Source organism: Ictidomys tridecemlineatus, chromosome 2 (assembly GCF_052094955.1).
Source record: "Ictidomys tridecemlineatus isolate mIctTri1 chromosome 2, mIctTri1.hap1, whole genome shotgun sequence".
NCBI lineage: Eukaryota > Metazoa > Chordata > Mammalia > Rodentia > Sciuridae > Ictidomys > Ictidomys tridecemlineatus.
The window spans coordinates 209,740,354-209,763,521 of record NC_135478.1 but is presented as its reverse complement, the minus strand read 5'-3'; the positions used below and the strand labels follow the sequence as shown (position 1 = coordinate 209,763,521).

The following is a 23,168-nucleotide window of genomic DNA, read 5'->3' as shown; positions in this document are numbered from 1 at the left end:
TGCTGGACATGTGCCTTAGACCGTGTCCTCCTGGGCTCTGTCTCCTGGGTGAGTGCAGCCGCCCACGGAAGCCACTCTGCTTTCTTCTGCTGTGGCAGCACTAGACCAGCTCGTGCCTGCAGGGTGGTTCCTGGCGGTCTCCCTGGTCCCTCTTCAGCATATTCTGCTTTTCTGAGTCCTGATGTTCTTCCAGTTAAATTCCATTTTTGCCCAAGAGAGGAATCCATCTCTGCTACTTGCAGAAGCAAGCTCTGATAGATGCACCCGAGGTGTCCCTGGCCATCGGGGGAGGTGTCACTACATTTATTTAATTTTAGGATGAGTCAGAACATATCACGAGCCCTAAAAGATAACAAATTATTGTGATATGGATTTCTTTCTTCCCTGCGAGAGACTTGAGACCTGTTGTCTGAAGGCGTGACGAACCCAGCCAGGTTGGAGCTGGGTAGGGAAAGCAGGCGACTGCCAGCTGCCACATGCTAATTCATATTCCCCTACAGCCCACGTTGCATGTCAATTGTGCGGGGAAACAGCTTCACCCGTGGCAGATCACAGGGCCCAGTGATTTTATCTTGTTAAAATTGAGCCTAAACAAAACAGATAAGCACTATATCATTTCCAGGAATTAATCTGCGTGTGGTTTATCTTCTGAGACGTTTGCCATGGTGCCATTTATGTCACCGTAAACATAGGTGGGTGGGTCACTCTTCCTAATTTAATTCACTTTCAGAGATGTGTGTGTATGGGCGGGGGAACCTCTCCACCAAATTTTTTGAAAAAAAAAAAATAGCATCAAGGCAAGTGAAGTGGTATCTGTGGCAAACTAAGGAAGGTCTTGGCTTTAATTTTTTTTCCCCCTTTTCAGGAAAAAAATAAAACTAGACATGTAGGAGGTTTATTTTTGATTAACTGCCTTAGCCTTGCCTTGGTATTTATCTTCCTGTGGCAGCCCCTGATCTAGTCCCATGTGGAATTCCATTAGCATTATCTCTCAATTCATTTGAGAGGGGCTTCAGCCTGGACGACCACAGTATGAAAGACTGTGCTGTTCTGGAAGCTTCTTTCTCTATTTCTTCAGCAAGTTCATTTCTTTATCAGCATATCCTTTAAAGGGGACCCAGTTAAATTGTTCCTTGAGAATTTAACGTGGATTTTTCATGGCAAACCCCAAAGCTTTTGGGGGGTGGGAAGGAAGGTACATAAGTGAACAGTGTCCATGTAGCAGGTATAACTCAGGGTGAAGGGTACTATGGAAGGGCCTCAGATTTATAAAAGGGGTTTTATCTGTGTGTGTGTGTGTGTGTGTGTGTGTGTGTGTGTGTGTGCATTTTTGTCTTTTGTTTGGGCCCTGGGATTGAACTTAGGGACATTTAACCACTGAGCCACCTCCCCAGACTTTTTTTTATATTTTATTTAGAGACAGGGTCTTGCTAAGTTGCTTAGGGCCTTGCTAAATTACCCAGGCTGGCTTTGAACTCGTGATCCTCCTGCCTCAGTCTCCCAAGCCACTGGGATTACAGGCATGCGACACCATCCCTGGCTATCCTTGTGCTTTTAATAAGAAAAGTGACTTGAATCACAAATTAGGACTCCTGGGCATATCCTAGTGGAGCCACCAAATGACCTTGTGATTCCGTTTCTCCAGTGTGTCCCCTCCATCCCTGTCTCTTGCCTGCCATTAAGGTGATGATAGGAGGAAGAACGAGAAGAGCCTGGAGTACTTACAGAGAAAGATGAGGCAGATGGAGAGGAGAGGCCAGAAATTCTCATTTTTCTGCTAATAGGAGGCAGGGTTCCCAGGGAGAACTGACTTACACTGTTAATGCCCAGATCTCGAGTTTCAATCCTCCCCTCCTGGAGGGGACTTTTCCTTCCTGTGCTAGCGGGTCAGCTCCCTGCCTGGTTTTATTTCCCCTCCTCTCCTTACCTCCTTCCCTTCCTGGAAATGCCACCAGCCAAAGAAAATTCCAAAGATGGGCAGCAGGTGGAAAGAGGGGACACTAGGGACTGGGATGCTAAGGGATAAAGCCCTTGGGACTGTCTGTATGGCACAGGGCTTGTAATCCTCTTTGCTGGGAGAGGGATCTGAGGTGCCCAAAGAAGCACATTATACACAGTTTTTGTGAGTGGAGTTAGAAAGGAGTGTGACAGATGCCTGTCCTTGCCATTAGGTATTATGACATGTGTACAGTTGAAAGGGAGAACACAGACAGCCTTTTTGGAGGGCCCAATAGGTACCCACTCCCGTACTAAGTACTTTATGTCATTTCATTTTTTAAAACATGTTTCCAAACCTAAAAACTTTGGGCCTTTATGAGTAAATTTTTTTTGAGCACTCCCAACATATGTACATGTATTTATTTATGAGTTATGTATATGCTATTGTAATGTATTATGTATACTATAATATATGCACAACTGTATGTAATTTTAAAGGCTGAGAAAAATAAATAGAGACAGAAGTTACATTTTCTGCCTGCATCCCCATGAAGTTGTGGGCAGATGCTAGGTGCTCATAGCCCACCCACTCTGGAAATTTCCGATCCTCACAGCCTGCTTGACGCGTAGCTGTTGTCGCTCTTGTGTTACAGATGAAGAATGGTGGCTGACATGGCTTTAGTGATTTGCTCAGAGCTGGGGTTGTGACCCATGTCTTTGGACTGCAGACGCTGTTCTTCCTGTTCCAGAGCCTCTCCTCCTGCTCCTCCCCTCTGCCTTCCACGTGGGTCCTGAGGCACAGCCCTGGGGTTCCCTGGCCCACCATTCCCTCTGATTTCCATCCCAAGGCTCCCATGTTGATTGTGTCTGCAGGGGATGACTCCAACTCTTGGCTCGTCCAAATCAATGTTAGTAAAACAAACCCTTCTTCTCCCCTCTGTGTATCTTAAATATGATGATGTGGTGGGGGATCCCTAAAGCTGAGCCCAGTCCTCTTCTGGCCATGAGGAACTAAGTCCGAGGGTACATAGCCAACTTGCCAAGAATGAGACATGGCAACCTCCCGAATCCCTGCACTGAACCAGAGATCACCTACCTCCATGCTGCTTCCCTGAGATGAGTGCAGACAAAAAAGCCTTCCTAACAGACCCAGCCTCTGTTTCTCATTCGTATCATCCATCTTTACTCCATCTCCTCGGTTTCCTTTGGTGCCTTGTCTACACACTAATTTTTATGGAACCAGGCTTGGTCCATATGGCATAAGAAGTCATGTGACCCAAAGATCTTCCTAGAGCTATGACTGATTTTCGAACTCTTTTTCGTCACTTTCCATGACATATCACTCTGTGGGCACTTGAGTGTTGATGGTTCCTCCCGTCTTTTTCCTCTGTGCGGTTCTTCCCACCCACAATGACCCTTTGATGGATCTCAATACTTGCTTTCCTTAGAATCAAATATTATTCTTCCTGCACAGCCCTCCTCCGTTGGGAGCTTTGAACCCCCTCCTTCCTCTCTTTGCTATTCTCTTGGCCTGGCTGGCTCTTTCTGGCCTCTAAGTCCTCCTCTGTCATCGCCTGGAGTTTCTCCTCACCTGCCAGGCTCCACTTATCACTGAACCAAATTCTCGTTTTCTTCCTAGGACTTACCACAACCAGAAGTGATCTTGCTCCTTCATTTAACCCGTTAATTCTTGCTTCTCCCCAGAATGCACATTGCACTTGAACAAGGACCTCATCGGCCGTGAGCTCCACTTTGTCCCCAGCACCTAATGCAGCGCCTAGGAGCTCAGAATGTTCACATGACCAGGACATAAAAAAGAGTGAGTGAGTCTGAAGTACCAGCTCATCTGAGTCCTTGGCTTTGTTCCCCAAGGAAACACTTCAATATTTATGAACTGGGGATACTAAAAGGCAGCGCCATCAGCTTCCTGTGCAATGTGCTAATTAAATATTGTGCTATCAACAACTTTTACAGTTTAAACCTTAACTTAGAAGAACATGTATTACTGTTACTATTTTTCATTGAGATGAGTTTTAAAATATTGAAATAGCAGAGACACTATTAATAAAAAAATATATATTTATAATTTGAATATGGTATTGTGGTCCGAGTCAAGAAGAATTGCTCTCTGGCTGACACACTCTCCCTTACAACTTCATGCCACAGGTGAACACTTGTATCTCCCATCAGCACCACGCCCAAGCTTATGTTTACGTCCCCCCTCACCTGGAAACCCCTGAGGGGACCAACTGGGGCTGAAACAGCTTTGATCTGCAGCACAGTGCCATCTGGTAGGCATCCCATAAATGTTTTTTTTTTCTTAATGGATGCTTCTAAACATGATATGAGTTATACACAATATCCTGTTGGCATGTTTTTCTGTACAATTACAATGAAATGTAAAAAAATAAAAAATTAAAAAGCCTTTATAGACCCACGAAAATCTGTGGTATCTGGAAGATGGTGCCTGGAAGATGTCTTCGTCATTGTCACTATCCTACCCTTTCTTCCTTCTGTCTCTCTCTCTTCCTTTCCTTCCCCTCTCTCTTCCTTTCCTTCCTCTTTCGAGATGTGTTCTCTCTTCCTTTAGTTTATTTGCCTGAATAAGCATGAGGTATCAGGAGGTAAAATGATTCCACTCCCGAAAGGTGTTGATAACAGCACTGGGGACGTTTGATGGCCGCAGGAAATGATGTGGGTGTTGAAACTGCTGGTGGCATGGAGGAAGCATGGTTGGGGATGACCAAGGGATACCTAGACTGAATGTCTGGAGCTCCTGCAGCAGGAGCAAGCACAGTCCCTCCCAGAGACAGAGCTTGATGATGGAATCACTTCCCCCAGGAGAGAAGTGAGGATGTCATCGCTCAGGCCATTCGAGACAAACTGGAGGAGGAAGGAACAGTCACTATTTAAAGTGTTTCAAGTGTCACAGTGTGGTCAGGGGTAGGACAAATGCCCACCCTGACTCTAGGTTTATGATCAGTGGACAAGATGAAGCTACCTGATGTGACACCAATTAACTGAGACCCCCTGACTCACTGAGATCCCTGGCCTGACTCTCAGGCCCTTTAACTATAGAAAGCTTCTGAGGCCTAAGGGGAGCAGGAATGGAGGAATAGAAAGACACACCCCCACTCCAGGGAAGGGACACACCACCTCGTAAAAAGGAAGACAGAAGCAATCTGGACCCACAAAGGAGAAAGACTTGGGACCGTGGGGTACATGGGATGGAGGGCAGGTTTGAAAACTAAAGGGAAAAAGCAAGTATATTCAGAACTCTGGAAGTAATCGGAAAATTCTCCACATTGGCCAGTGCTAGGGGGGACCTGTGCCTGGTGAATTGTGTCTGTGAAACAGCAGGGAAGAGTGGGGTCTCATGGGGCTCTGTGCCCACTCATTGGCTTCCTTTCACTCTTTGACTCAGTGGTTCTGACTTCATCCTTGCCCTCCCTCCTTCATGGTGGCCTTGGGTGGGATATCAATTATCTTCCCTAGGCGTTACCTCAAAAGCATTTCAGTTCAAATCAATGAAGATGCAAAGTTAAACCATGCAAAGCCTCTGGTACTGAGATGGATACGACCATAGACACAACCAACATTTCAGACCCTTCGAGACATCCGAGGTCATTTAATCCAAATTCCCATCTTCATGGAAGCTCCGCCTTGCTCTTTCCTAAACACATCAAATTGTGGAGATCTCACTACCACCCAAGGAAATCTGTTCTGTCCTCAGAGAACTTTATTAGAAAGATATTCCTTATACAGGGCCAAAATGTCTCTACATAAGATAAACGCCATTCATTGGTCCTCCTTCCATGTCAAAGTTATGTAGAACTAACAAAGCAATGCTTGCCCTTGGCAGATCCCCAAATATTTGAAGCTATCACAAGATGAACATCCTCAGTTCTCTTGATTGCTTCCTTTCTTTTTGAGCTCGGCCATTGTCACCTTAATCTGCTCAAATTTATCATCAAGTGAGGGACATTGGGCAGGATACAATAACACAATTATGGTCTATCTCAAAGTGAAGCCGTACCATCATGGCTCCCTTTGGGACTCCACTCTCTATTAATGTAGCTTATGAGCCCATTGATTTTGGCAGCATCTCGCTGTTGATTCATATTGAGCTTATTGACAACTTTAGCTTGTACTTAAAAAAAAAAAAAACCTGTGGTCATGTCTCCTTGGTCCTATACTTGCAAAGTTGTTCTCTACAGCCACATATAGGACTTTGGTTAGATCCAGATCACACTGCATTTTGTTAAAGCTTCCCCATAGGTTCAGTAGGCAAAATTACTTTTGAATACAGTTGATTCCTCATTGCTGATCCTGAAGTTGGAGTCTGAATAAGGAACAGCAAGAAGTTTGCTGCTGATTTAAGAACCCCTGCAACCTGATGAGGTATCCAAAAGAAATGCAAAATCAACCCCTTCAAAGCATTGAAAAACGACCCTTTCTTTACCATATCCTCTTGGAAAGAGGAAGGAAGGAAGCACCCAACAGGGGGAGTGCTTCGTATGCTCTGGAAGACTTCCTACAAACCTTCTCGGCTGCAGCTCAGCTCTCCTTGGGTTCCTTGTCCTCACAGCTTGCCCTGCCTGGCAGTTCCCATTCTTTCTCCTGCTTCCCTCCCTGGCTCCTGGTGTATACTCCTCTCCATTACCAAATGCTCTTCTTTCTGGAAAGCTCCATATATTTTCAAACATAGCTCTGTTTACCTTCTTCGACCTTTTGCGCTCCTTAATATGGTACCCCAAGTTAATGCCACAATGCTGTATAACGCCCCCCACCAAATACCCAATATCAAACAAAGCTTCCTTTATCGTTAAGAGGAAGAAACATTGTAAATACTGATGCTGAATGTTTTCATTTTACTGTAGTCTTAGACAAATTTGATGATCATGTCTCCTTTACCTTTATCCAAGTTATCAGTAAATGTGTAGAAGAGGATTAGTTTGGAGAGCTCTGACACACATCCCGAAATAAACCTTTCCTCATGTTGTCTTTGATGCCTTAATGAACATCCTTGGGGTTTAACCATTGAGTCAATTAATTTACCATCCCATATTGCTTCATGTTCTATGAGAATTTTATTTAAAAGGCCATCAAGCTGGGCATGGTGACACATGCCTGTAATCCCAGCGACTTGGGCGACTGAGCCAGGAGGATCACAAGTTCAAAGCCAGTCTCAGCAACTAAGCAAAACCTTGTCTCTGAATAAAATATTTAGAAAAGCAACTTAGCAAAACCTTGTCTCTGAAATTAAAAAAAAAAAATACAAAGAGCACCTCCAGGTTAAATCCCCAGTTAAATCAATGCATTTTAAATATATATATATATATATATATATATATATATATATATATAATCTCTCTTATGTTTCCTTAATCTAAAAGCCTCACAGTTTTTTGGGGGTACTGAATGAGACATGATTGCTATGAACTGAAGGATAGTGTTTCCCCTAAATACATATGTTGAAGCCTCATCCCCCACTGTGGATGGTGTTTCTAGATGAAGTCTTGAGATGAGGTTTAGATGAGGTCTTGAGGTTGGAGCACCCACCTATAATAGGATTGATGACCTTAGAAAAGAGGAAGAGACAATTGAGACGCACCCCCTACCCCACCCGCATGAACCAAGGCAAGGCATGGGGAGAACATAACCAGGGGTTCTTCACCAAGAACCCCTCCATGCTGGCCCCCAGATCTCCAATTTCCAGCTTCCAAAACTAAAAAAATAAACATATGTTGTTCAAGCCACCCAGTGTACATTTCATTATAGCTTATAGATTTCAGGCTTACTCCGAGTGATCGACCACATCAGTTTCTAAAGAATCAGTTTCCTTCCTTTTACAGATTCAACATCAATTCCTGGCCATGTTCATTTGTTTGTAGTTTTCAGAACTTGATTTTTTTTTTTTTTCCGTTTTGCAAAACTCAAATGACATTTACCCATCTCTAGCCTTTCTTCGCCTCTCCCTACACAGTTCCTGATAAGAAGAACAACAATACCCAGCTTTCTCCTGTTGCCATCCAAGTCTTTACTGCCCTTATCCTGTTTTGAGCCTGTACTGTCTCTGGGTGTTGGTTGTCATGAGTGGACAGACCCTAGTGCGAAGAATATTTACTTTGACTTGATCTAAAGTTACTTGCTTTAGCATAGGAAGGATGCCCTGGATCTCCTGTGCCAGTCAGGGGTCCTCAGGCCAAACAGGCTTTGGCTGGTCTCCAGGAAATGAGAGATGAGGGTGTCCTCTCTGGGGCATTAACCACATTGCACCAGAGCAGGCAGGCTGCTGTGTGACCCCCGTAGCAGCCGACAAAAGAGGAGCATCGTGGATCACAGAGTAGTAATCTAGAACAAAGGCAAGTCTGAATCCGATACAGATGGGGTGGAGGAGTGGTTGGCTGGGTTTGAGATTTGAGAGAACAGGGGACTGGCAGTGTGATGAAGATCCTTTTAGCAGCAGTATTTTTTTGTTGTTGTTCATATTTTAACAAGCCGTTTCAAAAAATGGAGAATGTAGTACTTGCACATGATAAAATGTCAAAAAGAACAAAGAATACCATAAAACAATAAAATATATATCACTCTGCCTCCAGCACTGAAGTTTCTGCTGTGGAGCTTCTTTTTGCACCCTTCCAAAAATGTTCTGCATATACAAGCCTATGTAGATATGAGCACGCCCTTCTGTATACTTAGAAATAGGCAAGTGTCTATCCCAAGACACTCTTCTGCACTTCTTGCTGTTGTTGTTCAGAGGGGTATACGTGGATTCGGCTCATCTTGTTTAACATCTGTACTGGGTTCTACTGTAGGGGTGGACCATAATTTTAACAGCTGGGCTTGGAAGGAATGAAAACAGAATTTATGCCAAACCCAGGGTGTGAATCTTAAGTTTGAAGTGGAGGAAGGGAACAAGAGGCATTAATACATTTACATTTTGAGCTTCCTGTGTAACCCGAGCCAGGTCAGATCAACATCCTTTGCCTCAGTTTATTTATCAATGAAAGGGAATCATGTTCCTTCTGGATTCTAGTGTGAAAAAAATGAGAGTTAGGCTCCTTGAATATAGAACTTAGGGAAAACAGCGAATAGAAACAGAATGTATTTACCTTTTTACGTTTTCTTATATTGAAAATGTGGTGTGTAGGCAGACGAGAGCCCTAACTTTGGTTATAACAATAGTGATCTAGACTGATGTATTGGTGTCTCTGATGGGGCTCTGGTTTGGATATGGCTTGAGGACATCTTCCAAGTATTCCTGTGTTGGAGGCTTAGTTCTCAGCATGCAGTGTAGACGTGGGGAGATCTTTAAGAAGTGGAGCTGAGTGGGAGACTCTAAGGTCATTGGCAGCACTGCCCTGGGAAGGGATTATGGTTGTTTTCTTGAGACCCCTGAGTTAATTTTTGCAAGAGGGTTGTTAAAAGGGAATCAGCTTGACCACTCCCTAGTCTCTTTGGCTTCCTGACTGGCAATGCTATCTCTCCCTTTTGTATACTCTTATTGGGATTGTATGTCACACATCACCAGGTCCTCACCAAGACTGAGCTAAGGCAGACACCATGCACTGTAATCTCTAGAACTGTGACCTAAATAAACCTCTTTTCTTTATAAAGTTACCCAGTCTCTGGTATTTTATTATAATAACAAAAAATAAATAATACTTTCCTGTGAAAAATTTCCTGACTGGTTGTAAAGGCTTGATGGGGATTGACCCACTCTATCTGGTTTGTCTTTGGTCCTCACCAGTGGTGTGCTGGCAAGTGGTAAATAACTGGGTCTCCACAAAAATAAGAGTACCTGATTGCCATGATGTAAATACTTCCACAGTGGCTGGTTTCTGACGGCCAGCAGGGTTCCACTGAAAGAGGAGCTAGGGAGAGATGTGCATGGTTGGCTCTCCCAAACCCTCATTTGCCTCTGCACACCATAGTGGCCTTGGGGTTTTGGTGGCCACTGCTCCCTCTGAACTCCCCAAGGGCACCTCACACTTGCAAAGTCTACAGCCAGCCCCTGTGTTTGGAAAGGAAGCACTGAAAAACAGAGGTGCAGGAATGGGGTCTGCCCAGACAAATAGAGCCAGAAGGAGAATGGGGACAGGACAGAGGCCCGTGGAGACATTTAAGAGGGAAGGGGTCACCTTAGGCCTGAGCATTGTGCCCACGACCTCCCTGAGGAAAGTCTTGGTTCTCTTTCTATCTGACTCAGGACAAGAACTTCCCCTTCTTCCTCTTCCTCTTTACTTCCCCTGCCTCCCAACCCTGTGTTGGCCTTGGTCCTACTGACTCTCAGTCTCTGCTGAGGACTGAGGAGAGAAGGCTCTGCAAGAGGGTCCTCATGGAAATTGGGGGAAGAAAATCTGGACTATCAGCTTCCAGTCTTGCTTGATCTCTGTTTGTGGTACTTTCTGTCAACAGTAGTGTCCTTGGACCTCTCTCCTGCCCTGCAGTATGGTGAGGGTCAGGATCATGTGCAGGAAAAGTTTTTAGCCCCAGGGGGACTGGTGCTCTGCAGACACAAGGTCTCACACTAGGGTCTAAGCAACCTGGCCTCCGGAAAGCTCTCTATCAGGGGCAGGAGCCAGACAGCTTGCTGAAAAGCACACAGCACACAGAATGCTTTCCACACCATTCTGGGATATCTCTGATCACTGACACCCTGGACCTGAAGATAGACCACTTCACAGGAGCGCTGGACTCCAGCACTCTATAGGCCCGTGCCTTCCAGCCCCGGGGGCTGGGTTCTCTCATTTTCACTGAGCATACTGAAACGTGCTAAGAGGCTTAACCCTGGAGCCCCGAAGAGAGGTCCTGCTGGCGTCCAGTCCTGCCTCATATGGGAATATGACATGTCAGACATGCCCCCTTTGTCCTTCTTATTCTATAGCCAAGTGGGCTCAAATAATAATACAAAGAGGCGAATAAAGCCAGGGGAATGAGTTCTCTCTGCAAGCCATTGTATTCACCAAGTTCTGCTGCATAAAAAATCATCCTAAAACAATATATTGTTTGTATTTCACAATGTCTTGGGCCTCATTTGAAAGATTTTGAAGGCTGGAAACATCTGAAGACTTGACTGGGGATGGAGGATTTGTTTCCAAGGTGGCTCGCTCTTGGGCCCCACAAGTTGGTGCTGGTTATTGTTGGTGGCCTCAGTTTCTTACCCCACAGCCACCCCTAAGTGATGTAAAAGACAGAGCTGGGCACTGAAATGTCTTTCAATCTAGCTTTGGACACACTGTCCCTTCTGCAGTAATTTCTTGGTCATTTACGACAGCTCTGATTCAGTGTGGGAGGGGTCTGCATGAAGGCATGAATATAGCAATGGGTGAGGCTCACTGGGGCCATTTTGGAGGCTGTCTACCATAGTCCCTTAGACAGATATAGTCAGAACACCCAGTCACCCATATTCCGTCTGCTACCAGACAAGAGCGTCCAATCCACCAATATAAATCCATCTTCACTACCAGGAAACAACTGGGGGCCTTTATGCTATTTGTATCCCAGGGAGGCCAAGTGTCTCACTTAAACCACTTGGCAAATGAACTGGCGATGCCAAGATGGAGGTTTTCTGAAAGAGCCTGAAGCTTCATGCAGTCCTTGGAATTCAGGCATACAGTGGGACTTTGTGCCTTCTAAGGATTAAACCTACAAGAAGGGTCACGCTAAAGTATTTGTATTTATGGTTTTTGTTGTAGCAAGACATGGATCTGGCCAGATCGGGGACACTGTTAATTCTGGCCACTGGAATTAGGTCAGACTCTTTCCTCTCCCATCTCCCTTCACCCCACTGCTTCCTCTAACTTTTGGCTTCTGCCATTGAAAAGATCAATTTGCTTCTTAGCTGAAAAAGAAGGAATGATTGTGTAGAGGTGGTAGTGGAGGAAGGGCTGTGGGGAGAGAGGGAATAAGATTTGGGCCATGGGAGGCAGGAGCTGTTTGAGGCCTGGAGGACGAAGACCTATGCACACTCTCTCTCTTTCCCTCTCTGGTTGGGAATGGGGGACCCTCCTTATCTTGGTATCCACCCCCAGTGTGGCCCAGAAAGCCACAGCAGAGCTGCAGAGCTGACCACATACAGCACTATAGCCACATGGTGTCCTTAGAAGGACACAGCATTGCTGGCAGTATCGAGATGTCCTCCCATCCAATGGCTCGTGGGCAGTGGAGACAGAGAGGAGACCTATGGAGACTAACATGATGGACTCCTAAGCACTATTACCACTGGGAGTCTCTGACAGGTAGGGGGACATCACCCGGGGCCAAAGCCTTAGAAGAGCAGAAAATACTGGGGTTGAGATTCAGATGTTAATATCTGGTCCTTATTCACATCCAATGGCTGGTTAAACCTGGAGCCGTTGGACCACAGAGTTCAATCCACAGCTAGGGACTGGGGTGGCCAGGGGATGTTCCTCTCCCTGCCTGTTTCCAAGGGTTACTTCTGGGTTACTATCCTGTGGCCTGAAGTCTTGAAGACAGAACTCCTGGATTGGAAACTTAGCCTCTTAGTAAACCAAGGAAAGAATCAGTTTGTCTGAATGAATTGGCAATCTCTAGAGCTGCCAAGGATGGATCCCTAGAAATGGCAGCTTCCAAGGAGGATGCTAATTGAAAGGTACTGGCTGTAGGGAAGCCATCTGGTGACTCGTGCAGGACATAGGGGTCAGTGGACAGTCGGGATCCTTCTTTCTGTCCACAGCCCTGGCCTAGCGTGGGCAGGGAAGCACCACTGTGCCAGGCTCCTCTTCCCTCCCATTCCCGGCTGAGATTTGGGATAATGTTGATATTTCTGCTCTCCTGCAGGTGGCGCCACAATGTAGGTTTTCAAGCAGCAGCCGGCCTGAGGTTTTGCCGAGCCCTGCAGGCCCAGTCATGGGGCAGCTCTTGGGGAAAACATTCCTCTCTAGCACCACCAGGCTCTGGCGATTTGTTTAACGGGCAAATCTGGGTTTAAAACAGCGTTGCTGTTTCTAGGCTAATAAAATGGGGCTGGTTAAGTGAGGGAAAATGAGCATTTCTTCTCCCTCCTATTAAATCTGGCCCTTTCTATTCAGCTGTGAGAGATGAGCCAGTGCTTTTCTCCCCAAACATGGCAATAAACCACAACCAAAATCTCACACACAAAAATAGGCTTTTTAGAAAATAGGAGTCTGTGGAGCAAAATGCCATTTACTTCTCCCTCTTGTGGCCATGGGGCCAGGCAATGACAGGCTAGAGGAAGAGCAGGTGACTCACAGAACAGTGCCCTCAGGGAGCAGCTAGACTGCCCTGGAGGGTCTCCCTTCCCCCTCACCAGCTGCCACGGGTGGCAGAGGTGTGGGAGCTGGAGGGCTTGTACCACTACGCCCAAAAGGTCGTGTGGCTCTTCTTTTCCTAGTGTTTTTATTCAGAGATGGGTCAAAATAGCAGAAGGTCTGCCCTCATTGTGATGTGCCCTTTGAAATTTAAAAAAAAAAAAAAAAGCCATGTTCATCTGAAAAGAGATACTAAATCCTCACATGGGCAGTGTCCTTACCTTAGGGTCTCAAAAACCACCAATAGATAGTGCTTTCCTTGACTGTCATTGCTAGGGATAAACGTGGCAGGTGAGGGATGGAGTCTCACTGGAAGCACATGGCCTGCTCCAAATGAGAGCCCTGGGCAGTTGCAGAGCCAGGAACAGGACCCAGGGGTTTTACCTGCAGCACCGAGACCTTCAGCCCCCCATCCCCTCCTCCAGACTTGAAGGAGCAAGTCCAATGGGCCACTAGCAAGCCGCACGAGGGAGTTAGTGTGACCCTTCCTACTCTTCCATTACACTGTCACTGCCCCTTCCCGTGCCTTTCACCTGTGTCATTCAATGGAAGGACAGGAAAGGCAGTGTGAGGTAGGGTCCCATTAAGAACAGGAGAACGGGGTATGTGGGGTGGCATGGGGGGAGGGGGTGTGTGTCCCTCACCTGCCCATTATCACCCCGCTTTCTGCACACTTCTTCCCCATCATTCAACTCCGATAGGACTCTTCAGACACCTTATGACATTCATTTCCCTCAATGAAAATAAATGACACCACATGCTAGACGGCAGATAAAGAATAATAAACACATTTTATTTGCCACCTCTGAAAAAAAGTCCTTGACTTCCGGTCCATCCATCAGGAAGTGGGTCTGGAACTTGCAGCTATATTCTTACACACACACATACACACTCACACACACACACACACACACACACACAGAGAGAGAGAGAGAGAGAGAGAGAGAGAGTTACAACAGGCAGAAAAGACAATCAGATGGTATTAAAACTACACACTGGAATGACTGAGAAGGGAGCAAGGGCTGTTTTCTTACTTCCCTCTTCTTTTCAGTGTTTTTATAGCATATCCCAAAAGCTCCGTGGCAAACAGGCATTTGAAAAGACTCCATTGCACACACATTGATTGATATATACATTCCTTAAGCAACCCAATAGGGTTTTCTGTAGGACTATCTTGATGTCATCTATGGGCATGGCCTATAATAGTGCCATGCAGCAATTAGAGGAGACCCCTGGACATGGGGCCAGGACCCACAGAGGCCTGGTTTACAAGCCCTGAGAGTGGGGCCCCCTTTGGTTCTCCATCCAAGGTGCCTTGCTGGACTCATGCTGGTCTCTGTCCTGCATAGACAGACATTTGGCCGCAGGCTTCGTCAGCCCCAGAAGGATGTCAAAGAAGCAGCAGCATTGAGTTATTTTGTAATATGTTTCTCTGTACTTCTGAAACTAACTTGATATTGTGTGCTTTATCTAGAGTCTGGGATCCAGGGTTTCTGAGAAGAGAGGAGCCAGATCAATGTATTAACGTAAGCTAATAAGATGACTCCTCGTGCCTTCTGGGTCACGTAATACTCAGAGGAGAACTGGAGACTAACAGGGCTCCACGCTGTCTCCTGGAATACCCTTTAACCAAAGAATCAAATGTTGGATTCCTCCTGCTCGGATTTGATTCATCACCTTCTCGGTGAGAGCAGTTTCAGCAAAGTCCTGTGTGGGTAAGCCCAGCCTGACCCACATGTGCTGCCCACCTCGGGACTTGTATAACCTGTTATCTCACAGCTCGTTTCAAAGTCTCCCCAGTTTACAACTTTGATTTCTGTGAAAATAGAACCTCTATGGGAAGGTGTGGGATTTTATGCTGTTGTCAGTCATTCCCACCTAATAAGAAGGTTTTGAGATGTTTGGATGGGAGGGAGAATAGTGGGCAGGAAGTTCTGGGTGTGAGGAAAAGTTAGGTGGGAGAAGGGACATGTGGGGAGGAAAGGAAACCATGGACATCTTTGATGGGTGCCCATCGGGGAAGACTATGCCACTTCTCTGAACTATGGTAGGAGCTGGGGTGAGGGATGCCCTTCCAGAGTTGAGTAAACAAGGTGGGCACCCCTGAGATTTCTTTTGGTGGGTGGGGCTCATGGGGGGGGGTCTGTGCAAGGGTCTCACTTCCTGTCCTCCTCTATTTCCTCCCTGTCAGAAAGCTTTTTAAACCAGAGCATCTCTGGTTTCTTTCTTGGGGCTTTCTGAAACTACCCTGATACCATCATTGTTTAGGATGTAGTCTAGGATCTAGGGTTTCAGAGAACAGCCAGTCCCGCCTCTTCATGTAGACATCACTGGACAAGTCGGGTAACCAGCGAGCTCTGGGGCACCTGCCATTCATGCTCTCTCTCTCAGGTCTTCAGTCCTGGGTCGGGGTTGACTTCAGGTGCCACATAGGGGTGCCTTCGTGCGGGGAGCTGGGAGGTTCTGATTAGATATGTGTGTATACTTTGGTGTTGGGGAGTGCCTTATGTCATCTCTGACCCTCAGTCCCTCGGATGAGATGGTCCGCGCCCACATCATCACCTTTGGAGGAGGCTGAATGTGCCTCGCTCCGAGTGCGCATCGTGCGCGGGTATTACGGTGTCTGCACCCCTCTATCCCACATCACTACTGTCAGGATGTCTCGGGTCAAGCCAAGGGGACCCAGAAGGGTGTCTGCACACATCCGCGCTGGGGAGAGCGGGCAAACCCGCGGCGGCGGGCGTGTGCCTGTGGGGAGGCGCCCCCTGCCCCCTCTGCCGGCCGTTCTCCCTCGGTTTAGATGTCAGCCGCGAGCTCCGAGCCAGCGAGAGCGAGCCAGAGAGGGAGCGGCGGCGGGCGGCGGGCGGCAGGCGGCGGACGGCGGGGAGGGGAGGAGGCGAGGCGAGGGAGGGAGGAAGGGAAGCAGGGAGGGCGGGAGGGAGGAGAGGAGGACCCAGAGAGCGCCAGGCAGCTGGAGTTTTTGCAGCGCTTGGCCGGGCTTCAATGCACAGCAGCAGCGAGCCGCGGCGGCAGCAGGCAGCCCGGGAGCTCCGGCGGCGGCCGAGCCAGCGGCGGCCCGGCTCCCTGCCCCCTGCAAACTTTGCGAGCAGCCCGCCCGGGGGGCCGGGGGCGCGCCCGGGAGGCCCGGCTCGGACCGCGGCCGCGCTCTCGGCCGCCGCAGCGCCAGCCGCCGCTGCCGCCACCGCTGCAGCCCCGCGCCTCCCAGGGGAGCAGCCGGTGGCTCCCGCGGCCCCCCAGACCCAGCCCCTGGGAACTACCCGGCGAGTCCCTCGGCAGGGGCGGGGGCAGCAGCGGCGCGATCGGCAGCGGACTGCCGGGGGGCGGCAGCCGCTGCCCAGCCAGGCACACAGAGGCGCCGAGAGTGCTCCGCGGCGGGTCCCCAGTGCACTCGCCGCGCCCGGGCAGCGGCCCGACCGGGCGAGCATGGGCGGTGCGGAGTGACGCCGCTGTGCCCGCTTGGCATCAAGGACATTCAGCCCGCGGGGGTGGGGACGAAGGGGGGCAGCCCCGCGTCGCCACTGCAGCCCCCGAGAGCCGCCGCTGCTGCTTGGGCTCCGGGGCTAGGTGGAGGAAAGGGGTGCTGGGAATTCATCCACATTTTCCGACCTTTTTGTTGGACATTACGCCCACCTTGGACGCTGCAAGAGGAGCTGTCAAACCCCGCAGGCTCTGATTTGGCCCCCTCCGCTTTCCTTGGCTGCTCCCGGCTTCCCTGTGCCTCGGTGGAGTATTTGCGTTCGGGGCTGGGGCTGGAGGAGGCAGCCACACGCGCGCACACGCACACGTTCAGAGGAGGGCGAGAGGCAGCGGCACAGGCACCATCTGCAGTGTCAATGCGGCGCTCCCACTGAAGGAGGGAAACGCGGTGCTTCCAGGTAAGGAACCGATCGGCTGGGACGCGGGGCCGGGCGGGCGGCGAGGGTAGCGCAGGCGAAGATATTGGGTCCGGTCCGGGAGTCCTCGCTGCCCCGGAGCCATCCCATTGCACACACACAAACACACGCACACACAAATACACACAGGCACACACTGCGCTCACGCACCTGCCCACGTCCCACCTGGACACCGGCATAGGTGCAGCGCGGCCGGAGCAGGGATTTCCCGTGTTCTTTCTCCTCGTACGCTCCGGGACTCAGACTTCTCTTACCCAGGACTTTCAGGGTGGGATTCGGTGTATGAATGGCTCTCCCTCCCACCCGGGTAGGATGAGGGAGCGATATTTCAGTTTCCAGCCCCTTTCATCTCTAGCTGGTTTTTAAAACGGGAGAAGTCATGGGAGGTCTTGGGAGACCCGCCCAACGCGATCGCGACTCCGTGGCCTTTGGACACCCTGAGGTTTTAATGAGAGGCAGACTGACAGATATTCGGACAGAATTTTGGAGAGCGTGGTAGCCCCGCGCACCGGGAGGAGGCCACATAGGCGGATGGGGCTGCAGTTCTGTAGGGCGGTGCATATGGAAAAGACACTGCGTTTCCCCAGTAAGAGGCAGCACAAACGCCTTTCCAAAGCGTGGCACTGCTTCCCGGGAATGCGCCGGGATTTCAGGCAGGAAGGGGTTTCAGCAACGCGTCGCTGGAGTGTGTGTGTTGCTTGTCTAGGGAAGGTGTCAGGGTCAGATCCTCCTTAAAAGGTTTGACCTTATTCACATCCCCAGTCGCTAGGAGACCTAAGCAGGCAGAGCTTGGGACTCAGGATTTGGGTCTCCCTCTCACCTCCCTACCCTTTCCCCTGCCTCTGGCCAACACCTGTCACATGCCTTTGGAGGTGTGGGTTTGAGAAAAAGACCTAGGAGCCGGAGCCAGAGGGGAGTAGTATTCAGGGGAAGAAGGTCCTCTCTCTCATGACCACGTGGGCAATGCCCACGATATTCTCGGGTCTGGCAGCGTCCCCCAGAGCCCTGGCTGCTCCTGAGAGTAGAAATCTCTCCAGAAGCCAGTGCTTCCAGGTTTTATTTCCCAGAACCTTTCCTTTTCCTTTTCTCTCAGGTTGGAGTTTCACAGGCTGCTCATTTTCAAACTTTTCCAGGAGGAGGAAGAAGGTAGTTGAGGTTCCAGAAGGGCATTTCCTTAGTTCCCATCTTGGCTGCCTAAGAGTAACTCATTTAGGGGTTCAGTTATTGTAAGAAGAGTGGGAGAGCCAAATAAAATAGTATTTCATTATTTCAGGGTTGAATATCCATATAACAAGCTTCTATATTTCTATAGCTGTCTCTCTGAGGTGGCTTTTTGGGCAACCTGTCCCTTCCAACCTGTCCCTCTATATAAGTCATGTGGTCAGAGTGTCCCACAAGCCCACTAATGGGAGAAATAGGTTAGAAGCCTTCTGGAACATGAGGGGCAGGGAGCAAATGTTCTTTTGAACAAGAAGGCCTCAGTGCTGGGCACAGAATTGGGGTTGCTTTTAAAAATCCTGAAGATGGATGTGGAAATAGAGGGCTTTTTCTGTACCCCCAGCTCTATTTTCAAACTTTTCAGTTCCTGCAAAGGTTTCTGGCTAGGCTGGGGAGAAGAGCAGACGCCCCAGGAGGGAGATTGTATTCCTGCTGTGCAGTGTGAGCTGCCCTTTGATTGATTGAAAAGGGTAGATGGAATAAAGCAGAGCTCTCAGGCTGGGGAGAGCTCAGTCCATGGAGGAAGAAATATTATTTTCTTTTTAAGAATGGTGGGTGTGTGCACACGCATGCAGATAGACACATGTGTTCTCGGAGTCTAGTCAAATGTGTTCAATCGGTCCCACCATGTGTGATAGTGGGGTCCATCTCTGTCTTCTGGGCTGTGGAAAACTGGCAGTCTCCACATGCATACCCTTGAGTGCGTGGACAGGGAGATCCCACCAACGCATAGGGCAGGGCAGCACATGGTTTACAGTAGGAATAGTGAGTTCTAGCAACAGTGTAACATTCTCATGGGACATGGAAGGGGCAAAAGTTAAGGTGCAGATCTTCCTGATTTGCTCCTTTCTCTGCTTCCCGCCGCCGTCCTGTCTTTCCTTTCTGTCATTTTAATGCCAAGTCAACACTCATTATGCTGCTTATAAGCTGAATACCAGGGTCCAAAAATCCCCCACACTTTCTGCACTATTCTAAGGGTACCAGTTTGGTTTCTAGGCCAAGTCAGGCATTAATTAACATCTGAGTAAAGCTGGGTATACATCTTCTAATTTTTTTTTCCTGGCTTCATTGCCCAGCCCTGGATATGCTACAGGGTCACTCTCCCTCCATACCTCTTCTGACACCTTCCCTCCAAGTTCTCTGGGGTCTTCCTCACTAGGAAGGGAGTTAGCCACCCTGGAAAAGGCCCAGGCACAAATGATCCTCTCCACGCCCCTCACTGTTGCTGGATTGTGTTCCCGCTGCTCACCCGAGAACACAAAGTGTGGGTCCCCCATAGCAGCTCCTTCCCCGAATCCCAGGGCTCCCTCTGTCCTCTCGCACTTCATCCTGGATGCCCACTGACGCGCTCTGCAAACATTTCCGGAGGAATCGAGGCACCCAACTTGCCTCCTTTCTGCTTCTCGGTGCCTCTCCTATTCTTGCAGCCCCAGCTCCAGCTCCCTGCAGACAGGGGAATCTGCAAAGGCAGACTCTGCCTACACTTGGCCTCCGGATCCTTTTAATCACAATGAGGGCTGCTGGGAATTGAGTGGGGGGCTTTCTAGGGCAGCAGCAGTCCTGGGGGTGGGGACTGGGGGGATGGCTTAGTAACTACTCTCAGCTCATAGTTATCACCTGGCTTTGAAGCAAAGAAATTGCAGCAAGCCTGTCTCCTCATAGCCAGCTAGGGGGCATTTCTTAGCTGCTTCTCCCCATTCTCACCCTGAGAAGGCACCGCACAGACAATGCACATCAGAGACCTGTTGGAGTGGCTCTCTGACTGGCCATGACGGGGCGGCAGCATTACCGACAGCCGAGCATGATCTTAACTGCGATTATTAGTCTGTGCAACAGATGTACCATCCTCTCCGCTCCTCTGATTTGTGTCTGGTTCTACCCATTGTGAAACTGGTTCTGACCCTGGGCTTCTGAACAGGGTTGATTTCTCTCCCATGACACCCCTGTTTTCTTCTTCCTGGTTTCCTGCTGCCCCCTTGCTAATCCACCTCTTGGCTTTGTAAGCATTTCCGCCTGCCCATTTGCCTTCAAATTTGCGGCACTCCAAGAAATCAATATAACATGAATTTAACGACAGCTGGATGATTAAGTGTTATTTATATTTAAGAGCGGCATTTTAAAAAGATGTCGCGTTAATAAATCAAAAGGCTGTTTGGGAGAGGCACGTGATTAGGGTAATTGCCCTGGAGGCTCCATTGAGCAAGGCTCAGTCCACACAGAGCCCTGCGGACACTGTCTCTTTAAAAGCTGTGAGTCCCACCGCTCCCTCCCCCAGAAAGCCCACCTGATCCCCTCTCAGGGTCCAGGCTCAGTCTTGGGTCTCAGGTCCTAGCTGCCCAGGCTGCAGCATTCTAGTTGTGGCAGGAAGGTGGAGCCAGTGGGGAGCCTGGAGGGGGCTTTGCTGCCAGGTGGTAAGGGACGGACCTTCAAGGGAAGGTGGACCAGGACAGAGGCTTGTCCTAGAGGGAGCAGGCTGCTTCTCTGTCTGGTATGAAGCAGCTTCCAGGCAAAGCTCCTGGAGTCTACAGGAGGATCCCTGTCCTACCATCATGTGGCATCACTCTCTGGGGAAGAGGCAGTGAGGACATTAGTGTTGGTGTTAGTCCTTATGAACACAAGGGAATGGGAAATCATACGAATTAATAATGATAACGGTGGCCAGGATCTATGCAGCGATGGGAGAGACATCGTTCAAGTAATTCACACAGGTTGGCTCATGTATTCCTCAGAACTGTCCAGAACGGCAATCGCTAATGCTATCTCCATGTTTTCCAGGATGACACTGAGATGAGGGAGGCTCAGGACTTTGTCCAAGGTCACACGGCCACCAAGTGGTGGAGCCACAGCTCAGCCCTAAGCAATCTGACCTGGCCATGGCCCCTGGTCACTCTGCTGCTGGCCACCTGACAATGTATGTGCTCAGCAAGATGCTTCCCAGTGTTGGGTGAGTGTGCGGGGGGGCCAGGTGAGAATATCGGGCCCTAGTTTTGCCCTTGGATTATCTCTGACCAGATTTATTCTTTGAGCCTCAATGTCCCCAACCCCATTCTCAAAAGGAGATGAGTGTTAACCTTGGCTATGGTGTAAAGTTGCAAGCATCTTTCCAAAGAATGTTCTGTTCCTAAGGGTGAGTGTTACTCTGTTTGGCATCTCCAGTTTTCTCCTGGAAAAAATTAAGGCAGAGGAAATTAGTGAAGTCCCCATCTCTGGTTTTGATTCATGAAAGCTCTAAGTGTGGTGAGAGTCTGGCTCTCCTTACTGACTTCTTGGAAATCCTGGTGCTGTGGAAACGGTGCTTTCTTATTGAATCCTGAAAGTGACTGTGTGAGGCAGGGGTTGTAGAATGTAGGCTGGGAAAGGGCTTCAGTGGGATGCTGCAGGCCCCAGGTTGCAAAGCTTCCCCATGGCTGGTTCACTCTTGGGCAAGGATTCTTACCTTTGTTCTACTCATTCACTAACTCTAGGATTCTAGAATTTGGAATCCAGAGGCAGGAAAGAATCTCTGTCTGTGGATGTCATGCCATGCTGGGTGCCCGAACCTGATGGTAGCTGGGTGCAGGGCTCATTAGAAATTGGTGCTAATGGCCTATAGAGTCCAGCAGAATTTTGTCAGAGACCCAGAGTGTAGAGAAAAGAATCAGGACCTGCGATGACACAGGCTGGGGTGAGGCCTGAGGAATCACACCTCGATGCTGAGGGATGTGGCCAATAAGGTCCTGAGATCACCATAGACCAGGTTGGGTGCTGTCCTACCCCAAAGCCAGGGTGAAAGCTCAGCCCCTCTTCTCTGCACATTTTAGGGAGTAGTCACAAGTAAGGTCCTGGTATTTAGTTCGTTTTTTTTGTTTTGTTTTGTTTTTTCTTCAAAAGATAAATTTTCATTCCATGCATTATTTATTTGGCTTCTCCTCTCTGCTGTAAAGTGAGAGAAAGTTCTGCCAAACTTGGAGTGGCTAGAAGGGGTGCATTTAGAATTTCATCGCCTCTTCAGAGGCCACAGAGTGGCAGAAACTACACCTTCTTAAACCAACAGGTGTTTTTGAACTGTCGGGCATCCTCTCTGGGCTGCTAAGCATGGGCAATCCCCTCCTCTACACCGTGTCTTCTCCACGAACCAGGATTCTCAACAGCAAATTGGATTTTAGGATGTTTTGTCACTCCGACACAAAACAGATCACCAGCTAAGAGGATCTTGTCTCTGCAGTCAACGCACTAACCGTGGCCTCGTACAATCGATTCCCAAACTTTTACAGGGAAGAACCTTTTCATTAGGGAGTGTGAGAAGAGAAGCAATGGAGGAAGAGGTCCTGGGAATTTAGGAAGGAAATCACAGCCACTCCAAAGCTTTCCTGGTCACTGCTTACAAACAGGTCCTGTCTGACACTCATGAAGCTCTTCTTGTGTGAGCCCAGCTCATTTTCCCTGGAGCCATGTGAGCCTAGACCTAGAGGGTGGACAAGTGGACCCTTGGATTCAGCCCGAGGTCAAGAGGAGGGACACTAAGCAAAGCAGACCTGATGGGTTGTGTTTCTTCAGATGGAGGGAGTAGCGGAAGAGAGGAGGGCATGGGGGTGGGATGGCAGACCATTGGGTGTGCACTTGAATCAGCCTGTGCTCAGTGTCACTCACACTGCAGAGATCAGTGGTGTCCATTTTCTCTCTTGCCATCTCCTCAGCCCTTCGTCCTGAAGGTGACGTCTATAAGAGAGCAAACTTTCCCAAAGTAATTCTGTGGGTGTGTGAATTGGTGTAACACACACACAAAAGTTGCCATGTCTAATAAGTTTAATAAAAAACCTTG

The 23,168-nt window shown here is 48.8% G+C and overlaps 1 protein-coding gene across 2 annotated transcripts in view; it reads left to right on the top strand.

Annotated features, from left to right (window-relative positions):
• The first annotated feature begins 16,188 nt into the window (after nucleotides 1-16,188).
• Plxna4 (plexin A4) overlaps nucleotides 16,189-23,168 on the top strand; it is a 430,466-nt gene continuing 423,486 nt past the window's right edge. Inside the window, exon 1 of one of the 2 annotated variants that reach the window (XM_040291413.2) lies at nucleotides 16,189-17,131. The gene's annotated coding sequence lies outside the window, so the exon portion shown is untranslated. The remainder of the gene's footprint in view (nucleotides 17,132-23,168) is intronic. The other variant, XM_005331088.5, reaches the window with a different exon arrangement.